Source organism: Herpailurus yagouaroundi, unplaced genomic scaffold (assembly GCF_014898765.1).
Source record: "Herpailurus yagouaroundi ecotype Mexico unplaced genomic scaffold, PumYag 161, whole genome shotgun sequence".
Classification (NCBI taxonomy): domain Eukaryota; kingdom Metazoa; phylum Chordata; class Mammalia; order Carnivora; family Felidae; genus Herpailurus; species Herpailurus yagouaroundi.
The window spans coordinates 8,539,508-8,556,907 of NW_024412402.1; the positions used below are offsets into that span (position 1 = coordinate 8,539,508).

General features: G+C 50.4%; 1 long non-coding RNA gene across 1 annotated transcript in view; it reads right to left on the reverse strand.

The window, feature by feature from the left end:
• Positions 1-17,400, reverse strand: part of LOC121035426 (uncharacterized) — a 161,887-nt gene that overhangs the window by 8,593 nt on the left and 135,894 nt on the right. The window contains exons 2-4 of the long non-coding RNA XR_005792886.1: positions 3,728-3,835; positions 1,600-1,767; positions 598-717 (exon numbers count right to left, since the gene is read on the reverse strand). This is a non-coding gene — a long non-coding RNA (uncharacterized LOC121035426). The remainder of the gene's footprint in view (positions 1-597; positions 718-1,599; positions 1,768-3,727; positions 3,836-17,400) is intronic.

The window sequence follows — 17,400 nt, forward strand, 5'->3', positions numbered from 1 at the left end:
AGGAAGGGGAGGGGGAGGAGGAAGGGGAGGGGGAGGAGGAGGAAGAGGGAGAGAAGGAAGGGGAGGGGGAAGAGGAAGGGGAGGGGGAGGAGGAAGGGGAGGGGGAAGAGGAAGGGGAGGAGGCAGGGGAAGAGGGGGAGGAGAAGGGGAGGAGGAGGAAGAAGGGGAGGAGGAGGAGCAGGGGAGGACAATGGGCCACCTCCATGTTTTCAAGCTCCAGGTAGAAAGCCCCCGGGTGACCAGCAGGACTCAAAGCAGAGGAGGGTTCATAGGCTCTTTGCTTAACTGTAATTGCTGCCTTTTTGTCTTCCCACAGTTAGGCTCTGTTTTTATAATGCCTGTGCTATGGAAACTGAGGGAAGGTTTTCAGGCCTGAGTTACAAAGGTCGGAGAGGGGGCAACAAGACCTTGGCCAGCGCACTTGGGGGTGAGGGCTCCAAGGGGGAAGGTCACTCCATCTGGCCCCAGCCTCCCACCTGCACCACCCGAGCCTTCGGGTCCCCTCTTGTGCGTGTTTAATGTCGGAGGTCCCGCAGTTTGTTGGTAAGCAGGGTGAAAGGTGCCTCACACATGTCCTCCCACAGTGCAGAGACTCACCATACGCAGTAGTGTTAGGCGCAGACCCAGGGACGTGTGTGCCCTTGCTCTTGAACGAGACCCAGGTCCTCATCCCAGCAGCACTTCACGGGCCCCTTTCTCAGCCTGGATTGGAAGAAGCTGGGGTGGACACAGGGCATCCTAGCTGTGAGGCAGCTGAATTTAAAAAGCAAAGTGCAGGGCACTTGGGGGAGAAACTAGGCTGAATCACGCTGCCAGAGCAGAATTTTCCCGTCAGGAAAGTGGAGGGGACTGGGGAATTGGGGGCCCTCCTAGGAATAAGGAAACGCTGGGGACAGAGGCAGGGAAGCTGCTAACCCCTGGGAAAGGGACTCAGAAGGGTCTGAGTGGACGGCCGGCTTGTTGGAAGAACTTCAGCCGGAGCCCGGAGAGCAGATGCCCAGAGTCCAGGAGCCTGGCGTGAGAGACAGCCATGTACCTCTGGCTGGCAGGTGCCCGCCCCCGGTGACAGTGAATGGCACGGAGCAGGGACGCCCAGGGCTCTGGCACAGAGCCGGCAGCTGCTACTGCTGAGGTTTTTATGCTAATGCCACTTGTCAAGCCGTCAGTGCTCGGGGCAGCTGGACTTGACAGGGAGGCAGCTGGGTCCCCTGGGTTTTGCTTCCCCTGAGCCTTGCCCAGGTCCTCAGAGGTGTCCAGCAAGGAGAGCTGGAGGAGGAGGAGCGGATGCTTATGGAGGGCTGGGGCCTACAGAGAGGAGGGGCGCCATGGGGTCTCCCCAGGGCCGCATAAGAGGAACCCCTCCCCCCCAGAGCCCACCCACTCTAAAGCAGGAGCCGGACAGCCAGAATGGAGGGCACCTCTGGGTTTTCCCAGTGGGAGGGGAGCAGAGGATTCACTCTCCATCAATTATTCAGCCCGGAGGACCCCGCCTAGAGGGCAACAAGTTGTAGCCCAAAGAGCACAGGGCAGGGGGGACTAAGACCTGGGTCCCAGCCTGGTTCTGTCTCTCACTGTGTGACTCTGGCCCAGTAACTGTACCTCTGTGGACTCCAGCTTCTTCCTCTGTAAAGTGATTGAGAGGGTGGTGGTTTCGAGGCACTCATGTATTTAGCATACAGGCACTCAATACTCCTCGTGTGCCCGGCACCGTGTGAGATGAGATCCAGGTGAATAAACACAGCCTCTGACTTCCCATAGACCTGCGTTCTGGGAGGGAGGAGGGGACATTCTTCACATCTCATGGTCCAGGACTTGGGTGCAAGGTATGCAGGGCATCCCGGGCTAGGGCGTCCCTCACAGGACGCAAGACAGAAGTAGAGGCTGTGATCTCCACCCCAGTGCACGCCAGGAGCCCAACCAGCAAGATTCTTGGAAATTTACTTCCAAAGCTGTGTGGCAGGTGCAATCTGTGAGGAAATCGGCTTTCTGCCTTTTTCCATGAGAGGTTGGGAGTATACGTGGCGTGAACAAGCACCGAACATGGGGTCTGGAGACCCATTCCTAGGCCTCAGGAGCTGTGTGACCACGGGCACGGACTCTCCCTGTCTCTGAGTTTCCACTTTTTCCTTGGTAAAATGGGATCCATCCATCTTGAGAATCTGCTGCTTGTAATGCACAGCACGCTTGCTGACCCATTTCAGGAAGGTAGTCCTACCCATGAGGCTGCCTGGTTCCTAAGGGTGGAGCCAGCCAGTGGGCCACAGCAAATGGAACCCCCACGCATGCCTGATGGGTGTGAATGTGTGCTTCCTCGTCACCAGCCGGCCATCCACCAGCATTCCCCGAGACATGTGGGCAAGTTTCCTGTAATTGGTTTATGGACGGTTCCCTCAGCATTGTGTCTGGCCATAAAATATGCTCACTTAATAGTCTCCAAGGAACTGCCAGGCCTTCCAGCTATAACTCGGAGCCCCCAGCCCCTCCTGCCTGGCCTGACACCTTGTTTGGTGAATCTGATTTGATTTTGATCTTAAATCTGCCCTAAATGTCTCTGAGCCGTAGCCACAGGAAGGGTAGGAGTGGGGAAGAGGAGGATGGTTGTTGAGAATTATGACCCAGGCCCATTAGGAAGGGTTGACCGCTCTGCACAGCCCCTTCTAAATCACGCCCGTGAAGAATGTCACCGCATCCTGAACAGGCCTCTAGCTGGCAGGCAGAAACAGCGGCTGGGAGGGCGGAAGGAAGGGACTCTCTCGGCCTGGCCAACATCTGCTCTGTGCTCAGGGCCCCCAGTGTCCTTCCTGTGCCTTTCTGTGGCTGCTGTGGCCTGGACACCCCTTCTCAGTCTGTCCAACAATTTTCTCCTCCTTTTGTAGGACTCCAAGAAGCTGGTGCCCAAAAGGTAGCGTGCTGTAGTGGGTGGGAACCTCGTGGTGATGGGCGTAGAAAGTACAGGGATGACAGTGCTTGCATGTGAGGGTGAGAGCCACTGGGATGTTCCTGTGGCCTCACCTCCTGTTCTCTGAGGAAGGGGCCGTGAAGAAAGATGGGGAGCGGAGTTGCTACTGGCTCCCTCGCCCAGCAGCCTGGGCCGCACCAGCTGTTAGCCAGTGGAGGGCCTCGGTCACGTCTGTTTGCAGAGAGCACAGCATTCTGACTCCAGGAACTCATTCACGCTTTGTAACTCTGCTGTAACATCTCCTCCTCACCACAGTCGATCCCTCCCTCCTCTCTTTCCTCTGAGCATTAGAGTGAAATAAAAAGATAGTACGGTGGCTGAGACCCCGAGCTCTGAAGTCAGACTGTCTAGATTTGAATCAAGATTTCACCACTCACTGTGTGACCTTGGACCATTACATAACCTCTCTGTGCCTCAGTTTCCTTAACTATTAATTGCAGGATAACGAGAGTACACGCCTCTCAGGATCAATGTGAGATTTATCTACATACAGCTCTCAGAGCAGACCTTGGCACATTTCACCTGCTATTCCTTTTGTTTGTTAGTATTCCCTGGGGTGTGTGGCTGGGGGTAGTGGGGCTCAGGAACGACACTGAATGTTCACTTCCAGTAGACCATGTCTTCCCTATGTGTCCAAGGCCTGGGATGAATGGATGAATGAATGGATGGATGGATGGATGGATGGATGAATGAATGAATGAATGAATGAATATCAGTAAGCATGGGAGTGTGGGGGATGAAAAGACCCCAAGGTTCCACAGTACTTACCTTCTAGTTGGGCAGCCAGGACAGCCATCACACGGAGAATGTTCCATGGGCCAGTCTGGCAGCAGGAACTTAGAGGTAGATCCCAGGTGGCCACCAGCACCAGAAGTTCTGGAAAGGAGTGATGAGTTGGCTGAGGTTAGGGAGAGTCTAGATACCCCCAAACATCCCTGCCCTGTAGGGACCACTTATGGGGCAAGGGAATGCAAGGCCACGACTCACTGGATTTACCCTCAGCTGACCCTCCCAAGCTTTGACTCATGGTTAAGATTTCCTAGGTGACTTTCGTCCCTGAGTATTAACCAAAGGATCTTTTAGTGTTAGCTGCTAGGGATTTGAAAAAGTCATAAAGCCATGATTTTTTTTTTTTCCTTAGAACTAGAGGGGGTTGAGGAATGAACATTTTTACCAGTGATTTGATAGCCGGGAAGCTAACACTCAGAGAGTCTAAATGGTTTTCCTAAGTCAGCTGAGCTTATCTCCCAAATGTGTCCCTTTATTTCTTGTCACTGAATCCCTGTCCTCACCACTGGTAGAGAGGAACAGAAATCACTTTTCCAGTTTTAGGGAACTGAACGTAAGAGCTGAGACCCAGATTGCCGAGAGGCTTACCCCAAGCCACCCTGCAAGTCAGCAACCGAAGCGGCCGAACCAGGGGTTCTGACCCAAAGGTTAGCTGCTCTGCTCCCTGCCTGCCCCGACTCCCCACTATCTGGAACACTCTGATCCAAGGCAACTGGGGCCTCCTGGAGCTGAGTGCGGTGCCGGCAAAGATGTTCCTGCTCTGGGTGGAGGGGAGCCGTCCCCCCCGCCCCAACACACACCCATGGAGCACCTGCAGGGAAGCCAGCTTTCCAAACCACCCTTTGTCAGCTGCTCCTCTAAGCAGAACACACGGCGCGCAGCCTGAGAAGGAGCCTTGAGCGCCAGGGAGGCTCCAAGTCAGTATCAAGAGGATTTTCATAAACACAACTGTCTGTGTCTGGGCAGCCATGTGGAAAGTTGCAATATAACCCACTGATGTCATGTGGCAGGGGAAACAAGATTTCCAGAGGCAGCCGCGCTGCTCTCTCCAACCTCCGCGTGGGGCAGAATCCCAGACAGGCTTTGCGAAGAAAGGGAAGGGAAAAAAAAAAAAAACAAAAAACAAAAAACCACAACCTGCAACAAATTGCAAAACAAAACCCTGGGTCTGAGGTCTGCGAAGAAGCGCGGTAGGAAAGGGAGCTGGGGACGATCTGGAGTTGGTGGGGGAGCACACTGGGCTGTGGGATCACCCTGCAGGCTCTGTTCTGTGGGCTTTCTGAGGATGAGGGCAGCCTCCAGAGGAGCTGGGGTGCGCCGACCTCTCCCTCCCGCCCGGCACCTTGGATCCCTGGACCTCAGAATCACCTGTCCTTTCTCTCCCCCACGGGGGGATTACACCTCACCAGAGCCTCACTCTCCTGGTCTTTAAAATCTCCGGATTTCAGATTCCTGCAACCCATTCCACTACCAGTTCTGCGTTCACGTCTAAGGTCTAACCCACGCTTGGGCTGCTGTGGTTTCAAAGTTTCAACACGGTTCTGGTTCTGCACTGGGACAGGGGCCCCCTAGAAGAGGGGAGCAGTGGGGAGATGGGGTGTCTTTTCCTTCTTGGTTGGTGTCTCGTAGCATTACCTCACTTCTCTGCTGCCTCCAGCGGCCGGCACACCTTGGCCGGGGTCACTTCACTTGCCCGCACTGCATGCACTTTTCTCATTTCTACAATGAGGTGCAGGGGTCCTTTTAGGTCAAAAAGTCTAGAAGTGTCTGACTTCGGCTCAGGTCGCGATCTTGCATTTCATGAGTTCGGGCCCCGTGTCAGGCTCTGTGCTCTGTGCTGACAGCTCAGAGTCTGGAGCCTGCTTCGGATTCTGGGTCTCCCTCTTTCTCTGTCCCTCCCCTGCTCATGTTCTCTCTCTCAAAAATAAATAAACGTTAAAAAAATTTAATCATTTTATGACTACACATAAAGAGGAGCAGAGTGGTGCAGATTACACAAAGGATATTTTCTGCTTTTATTAATACTTCTGGGGATCTTCTTCAAATTATAAATCATTCTAATGGCAGAAAACTTGAAAACCAAGAATAATCATTTAACAAATAAACAGAAAAACACCTGCTTCTCAAATACAACCCAGATATCATTTCTATTAACCTTTGGAATGTCATTTGGAATGTCATTTTAGTCTTCAGAGTTTGCACATCCATATATTCTTTAAGTAAAAATATACTAGAATCATGTTCTGCAGTCTATCCTTTCATCATTTTGGGATGCACTGTACACATTTTCTCTTACACGGATATTCTTCTGCAATTTTTTTTCTTAAGTTTTTTCTTTTTTCTCGTGATTTTTAATATTCAGGAAAACTGCAGATGAAGAATTACAAATGGCCACAAACATACAAAAGAACACTTTGCCTCAAGAATAATCAAAGAAGAGGAATGAGATGTTATTTTTATATATCCGATCAGCATAGTTTTTTTTTTTTTTCTTTTTTTAAGCTGACACAATCTACTTTGTAACCTGGATGAAGAGGCGGACAATCTTTTACATGGCTGGGAGTCGGACAATATTTTACATGGCTGGAAAACCTGGAAAGAGTTTTTTGTATCGAGATGTAAAAATGTGTATGATTGTTCACTGACTAATTCTATTTCTGGGAGTTTACTCTGTGGGAGTAACCACCTAAGTATTAAAAGATAGCAGTACAAGGATGTTTGCTGAAGCACGGTTTCTAAGAGCAAAATTTTAGCAACAACCTAAATGTCCATCAACAGGGGAATGAGCAGGATGAAATCGACAAATGGAAAGATAGTATGCAGTCCTGAAAAATGATGATGTAGCTCTACAGGTACTGACTTGGAAAGAGGTCTTGGGTATTTTGTGGAGTGAAAAAGAATCAGATAACAGAACAGCATTCGAAGTCTTAGCCCATTTATATAAATTTATATGCACAAATCTGTATGTGTGCCTTAGATAAAGAAATGCCGGAGGCTCTGTTGGTTTCAGATAGGAGGGAGGGCTTAAAGGTGGCAGTCTGGTCTGGGGGTGGGGCGGGGCAAGGACTGAGGATTCACTTTGAAACTGCATTTGCCAACCAGCCTCCAAGTTGTGTGTGTGTGTGTGTGTGTGTGTGTGTGTGTGTGTGTGTTTCTTAGAATGTATGTTCTTTTGGGGTGCAGGGAGGGACACTGATGGAGATTATGAACACCTCCACCTGCCGCCAGGCATTGACCAAAATATTAGCGGTGATTATCTCTTGGAGGGGTGATTCGGCATGTGTTCATTTCTTCTTTGAATTTTTAGTATTATTTGAACATTTTGCACAAAGCATTTCGCAATATTTGTGCTGTTTTCTTTCTTTCTTTTATAATATACTGAGAGCCTGGATTTCTGTGTCTTGTCTGTCAACATCTGCAATATTAACTTTTCTCACCCTGCTGTTGCCCTTCCTCGAGAACCCCAGCTGTCTCTTGCCAGCTTTGGGGTGTCTCTGTAGATGCAAGCCCGTGGACAAGCGCCATGCTCAGACCCTACCTGCACCAAACTCCCCAAGTCTGCCTCTCCCCCACCTGTGGAAGGATGGTGCTCACATTCTTCTGACCGGGCTGAGCAGGGACACTGCCAAATTTTTATCTTTGCCCCTCACCTTCCTCTGCCTTCCTTTTCTAAGACTTGTCTCTTAGGTTCTGATGTGACCACAGGGCTCTCACCAGACGTGGAAATCCCTGCCATCGCCTCCACGCCTACCCTTGGCTCCGTTTATCCTAATACCCTACTTGGCATCTGACCTTGTTCTGTCTTGCGTCTTGGACTTTGCTGCTTCCTGGAAGTTTCCAGTCATCCCTACCATGCTAGGTGTGACAATGCTCTATTCCACTTGATTCAACAGTTCAAAAAACCTACTGTGTGCTCCTTATGTGCTCAAGCCCTGGACAGGTTCTTGTGGACATAGAAACCGTGAGTAGAGGTCTCTACACTTGAGAGTGCCGTAGGGACTCTGATGGTAGCTGACCCTGAAGGTCTATGACTGCCAGGTGCTGTTCTAGACGCTTTGCACGTATTATCTCCTTTAACCCTCGCTATAATCCTGTGAAGTAAGTATGATGAATGTGTCCGTTTTAAAGAGGAGGAAACTGAGGCATAGAGAATAGCTTCCCCGAGGTCACAGAGAATTGAGTGGCAATCTGGCTCCTAAACACCATGTGCTATGAAAGAAAAGAGGCCACCTGTGAAGTGTTGTAATAGACATTTATAGAAAGACTACAGGAGTTTGGCAAAAGTGAGTCATGAATTCTTTTGGCTCTCAGACTCTTGACCTGTGTGAGAACCCAGGTAGGTAACCAGCTTCCTCTCTGCTGCTTACTCACCCAACCTTCTGCTTTTATGTCTGCAGATGAAACGTCAAACATCGTCTTAACTTAGACTCAGCATCTGCTGTGAGTGACTGACATCTGCTGGGCTGGCCTCCGGCCCCAGGTCCACCTGGCTGGGTTGGAAGGCCCAGATCATGTCCCACACCATCTCACATGCAGCAGCCCAAGTGCCCCAGAGCTTTCCTGCTTGGGTCTGGGCTTCTTCCCAACATTCCATGAGCCCTCCCACTGGGGAAAAACTGATGGAAACTGCTCCGTGACCCCTTTGCTTCTAGTAGGCCATGTTTTCTGAAAGAAAGATGTTCCAGAAGAGCTGTGTCCAAAGTGAATGTTTGTAGACTGAATCCCATTTAGAATACATTAGAATAATTAGCTAATGACACAACAGCATCAACTTGCATTGAGTCCTCACTACATGCCAGGCACTTTGCTCATAATATCCCTTGAATTCATGGGACACATCTGTAAGGTGGGCACCTCTTTCCTTATCCTGACATAACCAATGAAGAAACCAAGCCCAGAGATGTTAGGTGATTTGACCTAGGTCACACAGCTAATAAGTGCCAGAGCTGCCTCCTGGCCTGGCACGCAGTCTAAACCATCACTCTGCTGTGTCTGGTCCAAGGAGCATTCAGTGAATTCTTAGGCAAACGGTCTCTTAGGGAAATCTATGAGCCCTGCTGGACAGTTCTACAGCAGGGACAGTAGAAGTTTCTCCCCACCATCCCCCAGAAGGGGGAGCTCTGGAGCTGCCCCAGCTCCAGCCCAGCATGCCTGTGAGCACACACATGCACACGCACTCGCGTGCCTTCCTGGGGCCAGCCCATGACTGTCTCCTCTGACCAGGCAGCTGACTGGGTACACAGGACTGAGCCACTAGGAGCCAGGGCAATCAAGAGCAAGAAAGCTGAATAAAAGCAGCTAATACTCTATCTATGATATGCAGCTTCGGTTGTAATAAACACTGCAGCTGAATATTCCCGCAGGGACTTCCTAATGGAAGAGATGGATACACTCCAGAGCGACCCCAGGGGTTTTACACGCAGCTCTGACTAAACTCCCTATAAAATCAATCCCGCCTTTTCACCAGTTGTGACAGGGTGTTCTAATATTAATCCACTCTCCTTGTCACTCAGCTCCCCCAACAAAGGCTTTAATGATCTTTAACCAGGCATGATAAACACGATACACTCAAGCAGAGAATGCCCGGACCCAGGGACCCTCCACACCTCACGACGACAACACGCTTAGAGGTTAAGGGAGACAAGGGTGACCCCCTTAGTCCCCCTGACAACCTCCTGTCTCCCCACAGGATGGTCTGCAGAGGAAGGCAGCTCCATGAGGGCAGAGGCAGTCAACTTCTTCAGGCTGGCTGGGGGGTAGGAGGGGTGCAGTCCCTGGGCATGGGGTGAGGGTCTCAGCAGGCAGGGGAAGGAACAGAGAGGCCTAGAGTTTGGCCTCTGTGCTGGCCCTCCCAGCACCCCCAAACCCAGCCTGCCCAGACTTTGCACACGCCTGCTCTTTACCCACCCCTCTCTTGCTCCCTCCATGCCTGGACCCTTCCCTGGACTCTCCATGCCCCTAGAGGCCCCGGACAGGGGTGGACAAGAAGAGTGGAGGTTCATAAAGGCAGTTGGAGGGGGAGATGGGCAGTCAGGTGGTGGCAGGGCCAGAGGTCTGGGCCCTGGTGTGAGGAGATACACAGGTGGATGAGGAGTGTCTACACCACTAAAACCTTAGTCCTTCTATTTCTAATCCACCGCTCAGTCTTCAAGGCTGCAAAGCGTTTATGGGAGCTGAGCAGGCGCCCTGCGCTGGCTCTGGGGCAGTTCAGAGGCCTCCTCTCTCATGCACAAACCTGTTCAGGAAGCAGCAGGGTAAAGTGCCTGGCGGCCTCGGCCCCAACCTCCCAGCAAACTCCCTCTGGCGACAGCGAGTCAGAGCCTGGAGTTTGGCCTCTCACTTCAGAAAACAACCCAACCTGGCCCGAGATGTTTAATTTAACCAACTGGCTGCTCCAGCCCACTGAGGGGCAGCTCAGCAGGGCCCAGGGGCCTCCGTGGTGGTGTCCCCATCCCCCGTGGCCCTGAGGGTCTCAGAAGGCCGTGTGAAGCTTGGGGAGCAGCACGGTGCCTTCCCTGTTGTAACAGAACTTGGTTTAATGTTTTCATTTTAACAGAAAACAGCCTTAAGGAAAATAACAATGTAAAAAAGTAGGGAAGCCATGACCTGGTAACATTTGAATGTACTGCCTTCTAACACTTTTCCCCTTAAAGGTGTTGAATTCGGGCTTGGCCTCGGCCTTGCACCAGAGACCTGCACACGCTCTTTTGCCAGCAAGAGGCTCCCTGCGCAGGGGAGGGAGGGATTCTGGAGCATGATTTATTGGGCGATCAGGGCTCCTTCCTAAGTCTTGTGCCTTCCTTTTTTCAATTATAAAAAGGAGATAGTAATATAGGACACCTTGGCAGCTCAGTGGGTTAAGCGACCAACTTCTACTCAGGTCATGATCTCATGGTTCATGAGTTTGAGCCCTGCTTCGGCTTCTGTGTCAAAGGCTCTGTGTCTGAGCCTCTGACAGCTCAGAGCCTGGAGCCTGCTTCGGATTCTGCATCTCCCTCTCTGCCTACCCCTCCACAGCTTGCGCTCTGCCTCTCAGAAATAAATAAATGTTGAAAAAAAATTAAAATTAAAAAAAAGGAGATAGTAATAAAACTGACCTACAGGGTGGTGACAGGGACGAAATGTTTTTATACATGCAAAGAACTTAGAAAAGTGCCCGGTGTATAATAAAATGAAATAAATGTGGTAGTGGTATCACTGATAGCATTATTATTATTATTATTATTATTATTAATTACTTTTAGCATGATCTTGCCTGCAAGGAAGGGGAGTAGGGATACACAGTCCCCTCCTCCCAGTAGCCTGCCACCGAGGATGTCTAAGCACCCAGCTATGTAACAAGCGGGCAGGACAGTGCCCAAGAGAGAGGACAGAAAGCCAAATACTGCCGATCCGGGGATCTGTGGTTGCTGGGGTGAAAAGGGAAGGCACATAGCTACCACCTGTCATGTGGGTTCAAGTTGCCCAAGTAGCTCCGTGCTGGTACCTATGGCAGGCAGCTACTCCCTCTCCCCCTTTCCCCTGTGGGGGCCACTGATCCAACCCCTTACTCTTTGCCCACCGCCTCCAAGAGAGTGAACAACTCAATCACGCATCCTGGTTGGTGCACCCAGGTGCCTCTTTGCCTGCCCTCATCTAGCCCTTGAAACTTTCTGACTTAGACCATCCACATCCGAGAACATTCCTGGAAACAACTCTGGAGATCCTAGAATGGCTCATGACAATAACACCTCATATGTATTCGGCGCTTACTAAGTCCTTGGCTAAAAGCTTTCCATATATTACCTCATTTAAGCCTTACGGCGAGACTGTGAGCTAAGAACTATCATTGTCTCCACTTTACAGATGAAGCCGTGGCTCAGAGAGATTGAGTTGTCTGCCTGAAGATTGATGTCCTGCTCCATCTGTCAGCAGGGTGACTTGAATTTAACCATGGAGAGACAGCCCTTTGTTCTGGGGAGACACCACCATGGACCTGTTCATTTTCTACAGCTACTCTTCCAAAGGGACTCCGGTGCCATTATTAACCTGAATGCTGACGAGTCAAGTGTTTATTTTGATTGTGAAAGCTGGATGTATCTCTTATCTGTGACACAAAAATACAAGGCAAATGAATAGGAGAAACTGAGACCCAGAAAGGGTAAGTCTTTTTTCCATGGGCACGTGGCTAGGAAGTCACTGAGCTAGGACCAGAATCCAAGACTCCCCAGTCTTGAGTTCTCTCTAACAGATGCTGCTTCTCATCTGTCCCCTTCCAGAGGGCCCTTGGCTGAGGCCAGAGACCAAGGCCCACATCTCTGGTACACCCTGCATATCACCCAGAGCAGGTCTGTGCACAAAGGAGGTGCTCACTCCATCCCTGCCAACAAGCGGACGTTAACTTTCTGCAGGTGAGTTAGCACCACACATTGACACGCGCTTCCGACCTTTGCCCGATAACCGGCTCTGGTTCATTCATCCACGAATGGAAATGAGCTCACAGAAGAGGCTACTTAACATTACTGGCCTGAGCCCGGCCTAATTCTCCTGCAGCCAGCCATGACTGCCCGAGTCCATGCCCCCCACTATCTACTCCACCAAGTCCACCACTCTTCACCCCTCTTCCCCTAAGAACACACCACAGGGGCGCCTGGGTGGCTCAGTCTGTTAAGCGTCAGGCTTCGGCTCAGGTCGCGATCTCATGGTTCATGAGTTCCAGCCCTGCATTGGGCTCTGTGCCGACAGCTCGGAGCCTGGAGCCTGCTTCGGATTCTGTTTCCCTCTATCTCTCTCTGCTCCTCCCCCGCTCGCACTTTGTCTGTCTCTCTCAAAAAAAATTAATAAACATTAAAAAAAATTAGAAAGGCCTTTCTTAAAAAAACAAAAGACAAAAACACACAGCACAGCCCCAGCCCAGGACAGGGTCCCTTGAGAAGCTAACACCGAATGAAAGAATCCGAGAGAGGCAGAGCTGACTGGAGTCTTTGCAGTGCTGCTGCCTGGTTTCGTTGGGGTTCTGCCTCATTTCTGTCATTCACAGGTTGGTGACTTCCTGACTTCCTGCTGCCCACGGTAGCTGTCCCTGTGACCCTCAGGCTAGAGGCAGGCAGTTTGGGCCACCTCCCCCAGCAGCGGCAAGTCCGGGTGGCGGTAACGGTGCATCTTTTATTGAGTTAGTGGGTTAATGGGCACATAAAACACACACAACTTGTCAGCCTGTTGGCTGCTGCCACCACCATAATGCTCTCCTGCCTGAGGCTCCACTGGATTGCTCGTCAGCTTGCTCTCTCCCTCCCTCTCCTTCTCCTCGTGATGTTGTTGCTTTGTTTGTTTTTCTGGGGTTTTGTTGTTGTCGTTGTTCTGTTTTTGTCAAAGTCTCTCTCTTCCCAACCTGCACCTCCTCCCTCCCCGAACAGCTAAAGGGTCCCTAGAAACATTATTATTTATTTATTTTCAATCGTTTCCCTGGGCAGTCGGTTCCTGAGAAGACTGAGCCTTGAAGGCTCAGATGCCTCTGCCGAGTTAATGTTTCGTTATCTGTCCCTTCCCAGGACACTCAGGTTCAAGGACAGAGGCAGCCCAGAAAGAGTTTCAGTCCATCGAAGGATGAGGCGCATGGCTTAGAGCACTTGCCAGATGCCCGACACCAGTGTCAGCTGAGCACACAGGCTCACGCTGCCCACCAGGGCAGGCACAAGGCCAGCACCGTCCCCGGCAGGCGGTGACCGCGTGCACCTCCACCTACCCACACCTCCAAAACCCCACGCCTGCGTGCACGCACGCAGAAGTCCATATCTACACGCCCAGACCCCACCATGCAAACATTCTCAGGAAATCCACATTCCGGATGGGTACTCCTAAGGATCTACACTTGAAAGAGCGCACACGCACGCTGCAAGGTGCATTCTCCAGTCTGCACGTACACAGCTCATACACATATACTCTCGACGGCTTCGGTCTGCACGCACATGCCGAGGTCACCACACCCTCAACCGTCCACGTGTACATTCATGTGTGTAGACACCACATCATCAACAGGCCATTATTCACATATATCCCCGCAAAGATGCACCTTCAGTACTGATACTAATCACGGGTGCCCTCAAAACTGTCTATTTCTGCATGCACGGCGCCCAACTATTTACATACACTACCAGGAGCTGAACCCTGTGTGCACACTTCTGATGTGCATATACCTCCAACAGACCACATCTGCACACACTCACCCCGGATACACCCAGCCTCAACCACCCACATCTGCCAGCTGCACTTCTGCGTACACATCCGCTGTTTGCCGGCCATGTCTGCATGTGCCCACCCTACATACACACTTCCTGGGCATATCCCCAAACCTCCATGTCTGCCACATCCTCATAGAAACCGGTACTCCCACCAGCCTATCTGCAAGTCAGACTTTAATGTGTATTTCAGATATATTTGTAAGCACCTCATGTACACATACATACTTGATCCCCTTTGCTTATATCCCAGGCACATGAACTCTTAACCCCTATCAGTATGTATATTCCATGTAAACATCCCATAATATTCTACTGTCTGTATGTTCACATTACATGTCCCCAGATAAGACACCAATTCTGCCCTTGCTCATACTCTGACGTCTTCCCGTCTTCATGCACATCTCAAATGTGTGTGCTCACACCTCTGAATGCCCTATTCTACATGTGCGTGCATACAGGTTACATAGACCCCAGTACATGGACACACACACACTCAAGTCTGCCATTGCCACATGCAAAGGCAACCACGTACAGCTCCCTCTACCACCCCGTGCCTGTATCAAATGCCACCATCAATTCAATTTAATTAAGACGGAACTAAACTCTTGGGCCTGGAGAAGAGTCTGTTTGGTGTTGGAAATAGGGAGATGAAAAAGACAGCATTGAGGAGGGCACTTGTTGGGATGAGCACTGGCTGTTGCATGTAAGTAATGAATCACTAAATTCTACTCCTGAAACCATTATTACACTGCCTGTTAACTAACTTGGAATTAAAAAAAAAAAGAAAAAAAAAGAGCAGGGACCTTACCCTCAGGGAGGTCTCAGTCTAGGAAGAGAAATGGACAAGAAAGCAGACAGTTACAACAAAAGCTGGTTAGTTCAGTCATGGAAATAGGTGTGCACACAAGCACACACCCTCAGGAGCTCCAGATTTACAGGAACATTCTACATGCATACAGATGCACAAATGGACACACCATTCACATCCCCACTCTGTGCCCAAACCCCACGATTTTAACCATGATCAGTCACTTCAATTAGGCATAGGGGCTTAAAAAGCCACCCATCAAGCGCCTCTCTCATGCTAAAGCTGCTGTTAGGGCGAGAATGTTCTCTCATGAGCACCGTCACTGCTTGGACTGAATCTCTCTTCTTGGCTGTTCACTGAGTACCTAGTCCAGCACTGACACAGCCTTGGGTGTGGGGAGTGGTCTCTCCAACAATGGACCAACTTCATTCTCAGCCTGACCTCAGACAAGCCACAGGCTTTGAAGTTACCCTCTCCACTCTTTGCCTTCTATAGAGGCTGCTGTGGCCATGATAAGCCCAAGGGATCATTCCTGCTCACTCCTCCTTGCTTGGGCTCCAGCAGCTCTGATATGCTTATTTTTTATAGCTAATCCAATTCCATTCTGAATTCCTAGGATTTTAGTGTCTAAAGCAGAGGTCAAACAACTATGCCTCATAGACCAAATCTGGCCCACCATCTGTTTTTGTAAATAAAGTTTTATTGAGACGCAGTCACACACATTTATTTAAGTATTGTCTATGGTTGCTTTGGGGCTGTAATGACTGAGTTCAGCCTCGGTCTGAGACTGACACTATGGCTGGTCAAACCTAAAATATTTACTATCTGACCCTTCGCAGAAGGTGTTAGCCAAAGGGGCATCAAGTATGGAGGTACTAGTCCTACTCTGGCCTTCTCTGGTTAAAACAGCACATTTTAAGAGGTAAATAGAGAAACTGCAGAGTGCAGAGGGAGAAGACCAGGAAGGAAAGGGATCCAAATTACTTCTTTAACTCATCAGATGTCGACGGAGTGCCTCCCATCTGCCGACACTCTGCTGGGCACCAGGTTACAGCAGTGAAAAGAACATAGCTCCTGTCCTCCTAAACTAAACAAGGCTATTAGCGGACATTAAACCAAAGCTCATACAAGGACTGCATAGTGAGCAATGTGATAAATACTGAGAAGACAAAAAGTGGGCAGTGTTGGGGCCAGGAAAACAAACTCAGAAATACTTTGATGGGTGACCTCAAATATGTGAGGGAATGATGTGGCAAAGGGATTGGACAAGCTCTCTGGGCTTTCCCAAGTGAGCTCTGGGATCAGAGCAGCACAGGAAATACAGGAAGACTCTGTCTTAGTGAGTCAAGGAGATTTTAACCCTCAGCACTGCCCTACAATGGGCCCTGCACCACAAAAGCTTGTGTACTCCATATTATTAATGAAGGAGAATCATTTGGGGGATGAGTAGAGGGGACTGGTGCTTGGGATTGGCCTACATGACGTCTGTGCCCAAGTGTAAGGCTCACCATGGCTTCTCAAGATGATGCATCAAGCTAAGCTTTGCCAATATTCCCTCTCCCTTCCCAGCATCCTCTGCTCCTGTTATGCAGACATAAGGGATGGCGGCCTCTCCCAACCTGGCCCTCGGGTAGGCCATGGGCAGCTCCTGTCACAGTGTGCTGTGAGGGCGTCCATCACTCCTGTGGTCGTCATGGGTTCCTACTTAAACCAGTTGAAAATAAGTTTCCATACCAACTGGCTTCTTCAAAGATCCTGAGAACCTCCTCCTCCTTCTCACAAAGGACCCCAACCTTTTTCCACTTGCTCTCTCCCCTCAAGCTCCAAACCTTTCCATCTCTCCTTTCAGTCTTCCAAGCCCCTCTCCTCTTCAGCCCCTCAGGTGGCATCCAAGGGGCCATGCCTGATCCTCTCTGGCAGAAGGTTCAAAGGAGGATGTCGAAGTTTGGCCTCATCCTTAACCCAGGATTCTTGGTGCCCACTCCTTGTTCATTCCCTCCCACCAGGGGCATACTTCCCAGATCTGGACACCAAAGACACAGATAAGAGCAAGAGGGATGAGAAGATGACAGCAAGAAAGAAGGCAGGATCAGGACAAAGAAAGGACGCAAGCAAAATGCAAGACAAAATAAAAGGGCAAATGGGGAAAGCCTTAAGAACTCTGGTTTTAAGTGGCCTGATAATTAAATAACAAGGGTTTGGTGGGCGAGCCCACCTTTCAAAATCCCCGCCAATGGCAAAGCTATGAAAACCCAAATAGCAAACATTTACTCAGAATTAACACGGAACAGATCCCATCAAGCAACCCTGGGGCTGTTTCTGGAGTCTTACCTTAATGTCTTCTGTGGCACTGGGGCCCAGGCGGGTACTAGACCTGGCGTAATATGCTAAACAAATCTAATGGTGTGCTTTATTTCCCCCCACAGCAGAACTCTTAATTACGTATGTGGCAAATGCACAGAGAAAGTGGATTAGCCAGAGCAGCTGTTCGATGCTGGAGCGGCACCCTCCCCAGAAGGCTTCGCAAGGAGACTGTGAGGAGGCCCCACAGGCCAGGCCGGGGAGCTGGCAGGAGTCTGGGAAGAACAGGTGGGAGGCTACTGCAGGTGTCTGTTCCTTGGTGT